Below are 7,692 nucleotides of genomic sequence, written 5' to 3'. Positions count from 1 at the left end.
CAGGCCAACTGAGGCAGCTTTCCTTACATGGACCCAATTTTCAGATATGTTTTTGAGGGAGTATGTTCCTTAGAGCCTTAGGGACGCATGGTGCGCAGAGTTTGAGCATTTGCGCCGGGGTACTATGACTGTTTTAGAGTATGCTGTCCGTTTCACTGACTTGGCTAGGCATGCACCGGCCTTGGTTTCTATGGTTCACGAGAGAGTTTTCCGCTTCATTGAGGGTCTTATTCCCAGCATCAGATCTAGCATGTCCTGGGAGTTGGAGATGGACATCTCTTATTAGCAGGTGGTGAGTATTGCTAGGAGAGTAGAGGGCATGCATGATCGGGATAGAGATGAGAGAGATGCCAAGATATTCTGAGAGTCAGGCCATTATTCTGGTGCCCGTGCCCCAGCTGCAGTTCGTCATGGTAGTGGTTATATGAGTCGCCCCATTCATTCAGCTCTTCCAGTAGCCAGTGGTGTTCCAGCTCCTCCTAGACCTTAGGAGCCTTATTATGCACCTCTAGTATCTAGTGCGCCTCCTGCATGGGGTGCTCCCAGCGGTTAGTCCAGCAGACCTGGCCCAAGCCAGTCATAACCGCCATGTCCTCCTAGAGCTAGTTTTGAGTGTAGCGACACACGCCATATGGTGAGGGATTGCCCCAGACTTAGGAGGGGTGCACTTCCACAGACTTTTCAGCCACAGCGTGCTCCACAGAGTTCCCAGGCCATGATCACAACACCAGTTGTTGCCCCAAATTGTCCAGCTAGCTAGAGGTGGAGGTCGGGGAGGTAGAGGTCGCCCTAGAGGGGGAGTCCAGGCTAGATACTATGCCCTTCCTACCCGTACTGAGGTTGTCGCCTCCGATTCTGTCATCACAGGTAAGTCATGGTTTGTCATAGAGATGCATCAGTTTTATTCGATCCAGGCTCCGCTTATTCTTATGTGTCCTCTTATTTTGCCCCCCATTTGGGCGTATCTAGAGATTCTTTGAGTTTCCCTGTTTATGTTTCTATTCCCGTGGGAGATTCTCTTATTGTGGACCGCATTTATCAGTCGTGTTTGATTGCTCTTAGTAGTTTTGAGACCAGAGTCGATTTATTATTGCTCAGCATGGTAGATTTTGATGTTATCTTGGGCATGGACTAGTTGTTGCCCATTATGTTATTCCTGATTGTGACACCAAAACCGTGACGCTGGCTATGCCAGGTGTACCACGAGTAGAGTGGAGGGGTACTTTAGATCACACTCCCAGTAGAGTTATTTCATTTCTTAAAGCTCAGCGAATGGTTGAGAAGGGGGGTGACGCATATCTGGCTTATGTGAGAGATGTCAGTATTGATACCCCTACAGTTGATTCAGCCCCAGTAGTACGGGACTTCCCTGATATGTTTCAAGATGATCTTTCGGGTCTGCCACCTGATAAAGATATTGATTTCGGCAATGATTTGTTGCCGTGCACTCAGCCCATTTCTATTCCTGCTTATCGTATGGCTCCTCCTAAGTTGAAGGAGTTGAAGAAGCAGTTGCAGGAATTGCTTGACAGAGCTTTTATTCAGCCCAGTGTATCACCTTGGGGTGCTCCTATCTTGTTTGTGAAGAAAAATATGGTTCTATGTGTATGTGCATTGATTATCGCCAGTTGAACAAAGTTATAGTGAAGAATTGGTATCCTTTGCCTCGTATTGATGATATGTTTGAACAGTTATAGGGTGCACGAGTGTTTTCTAGATTGACTTGCGTTCAGGTTATCATTAGTTGAAGATTCGGGAGCCATATATCCCAAAGACTGCTTTCAGGACTCGTATGGTCAATACGAGTTCCTTGTCATGTCATTTGGGCTGACCAATGCTCCAACAACATTTATGCATTTGATGCACAATGTGTTCCAGCCATATCTTGACTCATTCGTCATTGTCTTCATTGATGACATTCTGGTGTACTCCCGGAGTCGGGAAGATCATGAGCAGCACTTAAGGATAGTGCTTCAGACTTTGTAGGAAAAGAAATTATATGTGAAGTTCTCGAAATGTGAGTTTTGGTTGGATTTTGTGGCATTCTTGGGTCACGTGGTATTGAACGAAGGGATCAAAGTGTATCCGAAGAAAGTAGAAGTAGTGCAGAGTTGGCCTAGACCATCCTCAACTATAGAGATCCGTAGTTTTCTTGGCTTGGCCGGTTTTTACCGTCGATTTGTTGAGGGATTTTCATCTATTGCAGCACCTATGACCAGGTTGACCCAGAAGGGTGCTCCATTTCAATGGATGGAAAAGTGTGAGGAGAGCTTCTAGAAGCTCAATACAGCTTTGACTACAACCCCAGTTTTGATATTACCTATAGGTTCGAGGTCTTATACTGTTTATTGTGACGCCTAGAGGATTGGCCTTGGAGCGGTATTGATGCAGGACGATATGGCGATTGACTGCGCATCCAGACAGTTGAAGGTACATGAGAAGGATTATCATGTCCATGATCTCGAGTTAGCTGCTATTGTTCACGCCTTGAATATCTGGCGTCATTATTTGTACGGTGTTCCTTGTGAGATCTATATTGATCACCAGAGTCTGCAGCATCTGTTCAAGAAGAAAGACCTTAATTTGCGCCAGATGAGCTACTGAAGGACAATGATATCACTATCTTGTATCACCCGGGCAAGGCCAATGTGGTGGCCAATGCTTTGAGTCACTGGGCGGAGAGTTTGGGGAGTATGGCTTATCTACCAGCAGTGGAGAGGCCCATGGCGATGGATGTTTAGGCCTTAGCCAGACAATTTGTGCGATTAGATATTTCGGAACCCGGTCGGGTTCTAGTTTGTGTGATTTCTCAGTCTTCCTTGTTGGATTGTATCAGAGAGCGTCACTTTGAAGACCCTCATTTGCTTGCCCTCAAGGACAAGGTTCTGCATGGTGATGTCAGAGATGTGACCATTGGTAATGACGGGGTATTGAGGATGTAAGGTCGGATATGTATACCCAATGTTTATGGGCTTCGAGAGTTGATTCTAGAAGAGGCCCACAGTTCGCGGAATTCTATCCATCCGGGTGCCGCAAAGATGTACCATGATTTAAGACATCACTATTGGTGGAGGCAGATCAAGAAAGATATAGTTGGGTTTGTAGCTCGGTGCCTCAATTGTCAGCAGGTAAAGTATGAGCAGTAGAGACCGGGTGGCTTGCTTCAACAGATAGAGATTCCGGAGTGGAAGTGGGAGCGGATCACCATGGACTTCGTAGTTAGACTCCCACGGACTTTGAGGAAGTTCGATGCCATTTGGGAGATTGTGGATCGGCTGACCAAGTCCGCGCATTTCATTCCTGTGTGTATTACCTATTCTTCGGAGCGGTTGGAGAAGATTTATATCCAGGAGATTGTTCGTCTACATGGTATTCCAGTTTCCATCATTTCAGATAGAGGTACTCAGTTCACATCACGATTTTGGAGGGTCATACATCATGCGGACCGGAAGGTTCGTGAAGTTTCCTATATGGTTGGAGAATGGGTCTTGCTTCGGGTTTCGCCTATGAAGGGCGTTATGAGATTTGGGAAGAAGGGGAAATTGAGTCCGAGGTTTATTGGTCCTTTTGAGGTACTGCGACGTGTTGGGGAGGTTGCTTATGAGCTTGCCTTACCTCCCAGCTTGGTAGGAGTTCATCCGGTATTTCATGTTTCAATGCTCAGGCAGTATCACGGTGATCCGTCATATGTGTTGGATTTCAGTCCAATCTAGTTGGACAAGGAACTATCTTATGTTGAGGATCCAATGGCGATATTGGACAGGCAGGTTCGAAAGCTGAGGTCAAAGAATATTGCATTAGTGAAGGTTCAGTGGCGGGTTCAGCTGGTCGAGGAGGCGACTTGGGAGACCGAGTAGTATATGTGAAGCCTTTACTCTCATCTTTTCACCATTTCAGGTATGTCTCTAAGCTCGTTCGAGGACGAACAAATGTTTTAAGAGGGGGAGGATGTAACGACCCGACTAGTCATTTTGAGAATAAATGCCCTGATCCCCTAATAACTACTTTCTCCGTATTTATTTTTGCTATTATGATTTGCCGGGAAGATTTGTTTTGAGTTTCGGAGTGTTTTGGGACATTTAGTCCCTAAATGAGAGCTTAAGCTTTAGAATTTGGACCGTAGTCGGAGCAGTGTGAAGACAACTTCAGAATGAAATTCCGTCGATCCCGTTAGCTCCATTGGGTGATTTTGGGCTTAGGGGCGTGTTCGAATTGTGTTTTGGAGGTCCGTAGCTTATTTAGGCTTGAAATGCTAAAAGTTAAATTTTTGAAGTTTCCGGACCGATAGTGAGATTTTGATATCGGGGTAGAAATCCGATTGCGAAAGTTGGAATAGCTCCCTAGTGTTGAATATGACTTGTGTGCAAAATTTGGGGTCAATCGGACATGGGTTGGTTGGTTTCGGCATCAGTTGTAGAATTCTTGAGGTTTCAAGTTTATTAGGCTTGGATTGGAGGGTGATTCGTGGTTTTAGCGTTGATTGATGTGATTTGAGAGTTGGATTGAGTCCGCATGATATTTTAAGATTCGTTGGTATGTTTGGTTGAGCTCCCGGGGGCCTCGGGTGAGTTTCGGACGCTTGACAGAACTTGAATTGGACTTAGGAATTTCTAAACTTTGCTGAACCTGTTAGTTTCGCACCTACGGAGCTAGGACTGTAGGTGCGGTGTCGCAGAAGCGGGTTGGAACTCGCAGGTGCGGACTAAGGCATATGGGCACAGCTCGCAGATGTGGCTCTGGGACCACAGAAGCGGGAGCGCATCTTCGAAGAGTGGAGCGCAGGTGCGGCTCCTGGGCGTTTAATGAAATCTCATAGGTGCGGGTCCCCAACCGCAGAAGCGGGACCGCATCATGATTGCAGAAGCGAAAATCGCTAGGCAGATATAAGAAAAATCAAGGGTTTAAGTTCATAACTTGGAAAATTAAATTGGAGCTCGGGGGAAGGCGATTCTGTGGGTATTTTTAAGAGAAGACCATTGGGTAATGATTCCTAATACCTTCTTGATTGTATCCCATAAATTTAAGCTTAAATTCATCAATTAATTTCGAATTTGGGGTGAAAATTGGGGGAATTGAGAAAATGTTCTTAGGCCGAGTTTTGGGATTTTGATCGAGGTTTCGGTATCGGATTTGTGTGATTTTGGTATGGTTAGACTCGTGAGTGAATGGGTGTTCATAATCCATAATTTTTACACGATTCCGAGACGTGGGCCCCGGAAAGGATTTTTGGGCATTTTTCTATTTTCTTACCTTAGCTTCGATTCCTTTAGTTAAATTCGTTGTTTGTAGTTATATTTACATTATGAAATTAATTTGATTAGATTTGGACCATTCGGAGTTGGATCCTCGTGGCAAGAGCATGATTTTAGAGTGATTTGAGCTGGTTCAAGGTAAGTGGCTTGCCTAACCTTGTGTGGGAGAACTCCCTTTAGGATTTGGTATTATTGTTATATGAATGCTGTGTACGTGAGGTGACGAGTGCGTACTCGTGCTAATTGTTGGAAAACCCCCGTCTTCATTAAGTAAATATCTGTGTTTCCTTTTTGTTGAACACTACTTGTATTTTAAATCCTATTGTTTAGTTTAGGAAAGCATGCTTAAGTGATTTAGCTGTTCTATCTGCTTAAACTATTTACTATAATTCTGTGCAGCATGTTTAGAATAGAAACCTCTGCTTTCTTGGTATGAACTTGAATAGAATCTTAGATTCTTTTCTTGAGACTGTTGTGTGTTTACTTCGGACTACTCGACGATATTCCGGGAGATCCCCCTTCATGTTTACTTTGGGACTACGGATCGGTATTCCGAAAAATCTCCATGCACATTTATATTTGGGACTACGGGATGACATCCCGGAAGATCTCCCTGTACTAGATATTTACTTTGGGACTACAGATTGGTATTTTGGGAGATTCTCCTGCATATTTATGATTTGGACTACAGGACGATATCCCGGGAGATCCTCTACATATTTACGTTGGGACTACGGGACGATATCCCGGGAGATCCCCATGTTGCTATTTTTTTGTACAGAGTTATATTCTTTCTGCAATTTTATTCTTTATCAACTGTTAGTATTTTAATTATACCATCACATTTCATATTGTTTTACCTTGTTATATGTATATAACCAGTAGGGCCCTGACCTTACTCGTCACTACTCGATCGAGGTTGGGCTTGTCACTTACTGGGTACCGCTGTGGTATACTTATGCCCTTTCCTACACATGTTTTTCGTGTGTAGATCTAGGTTCTTCTGCTCAGCCTTTCTATCAGTGAGGTGGGCGATATCAGAGACTTCGAGGTATATCTGCCGCGTCCGCAAACCTAGAAATCTCTCTCTATTCTCCCATTTAGCTTTAGAATTCCTGTAGTTACCTTTGATTAGACATTCTGGAGTTAGAACACTATGTAGTTTTCTATAGCTTATGATTTCATGAGATTCCGGGTTTTGGGAGTTTGATTCAATTTTGAGAGTGTGTATTGTATATGCCGAGCGACATTTTAAACTCTTTTATTATGTTTTACCCGCAACTTGCTAGTTTCGTATTTCATTTCCTTTTTCTAGAATTTATTAGGCTTACCTAGTCGTAGAGACTAGGTGCCGTCATGATAGTTCACGGAGGGAGAACTTGGGTCGTGACAAAAATACAAACACATGATATTAATCATACTGAGGATCTCGATATCCAAAACCTTTCATGTAATACCTTAAACCATTGATTAACCTAGGAGATTTATCATTATTGTATATGTATTGTTTTTTAAAACGTAGTAGATTAATTACTATTGTATCAAATCTAGATACACGTTCAGTTAATGTGACAGAGGCATCTTCATTGTACCAAATCTTATAGGTAGATGAATTTTAAGAACAGTGGAGGATTTGTGTACCTTTTTCATCATCTACCGTCAGTATGAATTTGATGTTTTTCTTCGTAACCTCTCAACCAACATAACAACAAGCTTTCCAAGGTTACCAGTGCCATGTATTAATAGTAGTCTGATGGATCTAATGTGCCCCTGCATTATATGTTTAAAAAACCATGTCAATGCTTGACATTAGCCGGATTGTCAAGAGAATCGACTCAGGTATGTTAAGGCTAATCCTTCCTTCTTTTTGGCATTACCCAAATAATGATACGTAAATGTAATGATATTCCTTAAGTGCACTACACGAAAATCACGTATTACATGGGAATTTCACTGGGGATTATGTAGGAAAATCCGCAGGAAACTAAGTTTCCTGCGGATTTTTCTTGTGAAAAAAGTACGATGGAAAAACCTTCATAGGTAATTATTACACGCGGAATTCACAAATCCCCAGGTACGTTACCTGAGAATTTTTGAATCCGTATGTAAATTACCTGGGGTTTTACTTTCGCATGTAAATTACTTACGGTTTTTTTCGTAGGAAATGCTAAAAATTCCATTAAAGTTTAGGTAAAGAGTTTATGAAAATTAGGAGTTTTCTTGAGGATTTTCTTAGGGAAATATCTGAGTAAATCCCCAAGTAAATCTATAACAACTTTTAGACAAAAAAAGTTAAAATTACTGTATTTAGGATATATGTAATATGCGCCCCCACACATACTGAGATATTATGGCACCACCATACTCAATAATCAACTACTCCCTATCAATTAGGAATTCCACCCCCCCGCAACTTACTTAAAGTACATCCAAATTTATT

The sequence above is a fragment of the Nicotiana tabacum genome, chromosome 22 (assembly GCF_000715075.1).
Source record: "Nicotiana tabacum cultivar K326 chromosome 22, ASM71507v2, whole genome shotgun sequence".
NCBI classification, from domain to species: Eukaryota; Viridiplantae; Streptophyta; class Magnoliopsida; order Solanales; family Solanaceae; genus Nicotiana; species Nicotiana tabacum.
The sequence above is the reverse complement of the archived record's forward strand: the minus strand, read 5'-3'. Positions refer to the sequence as shown.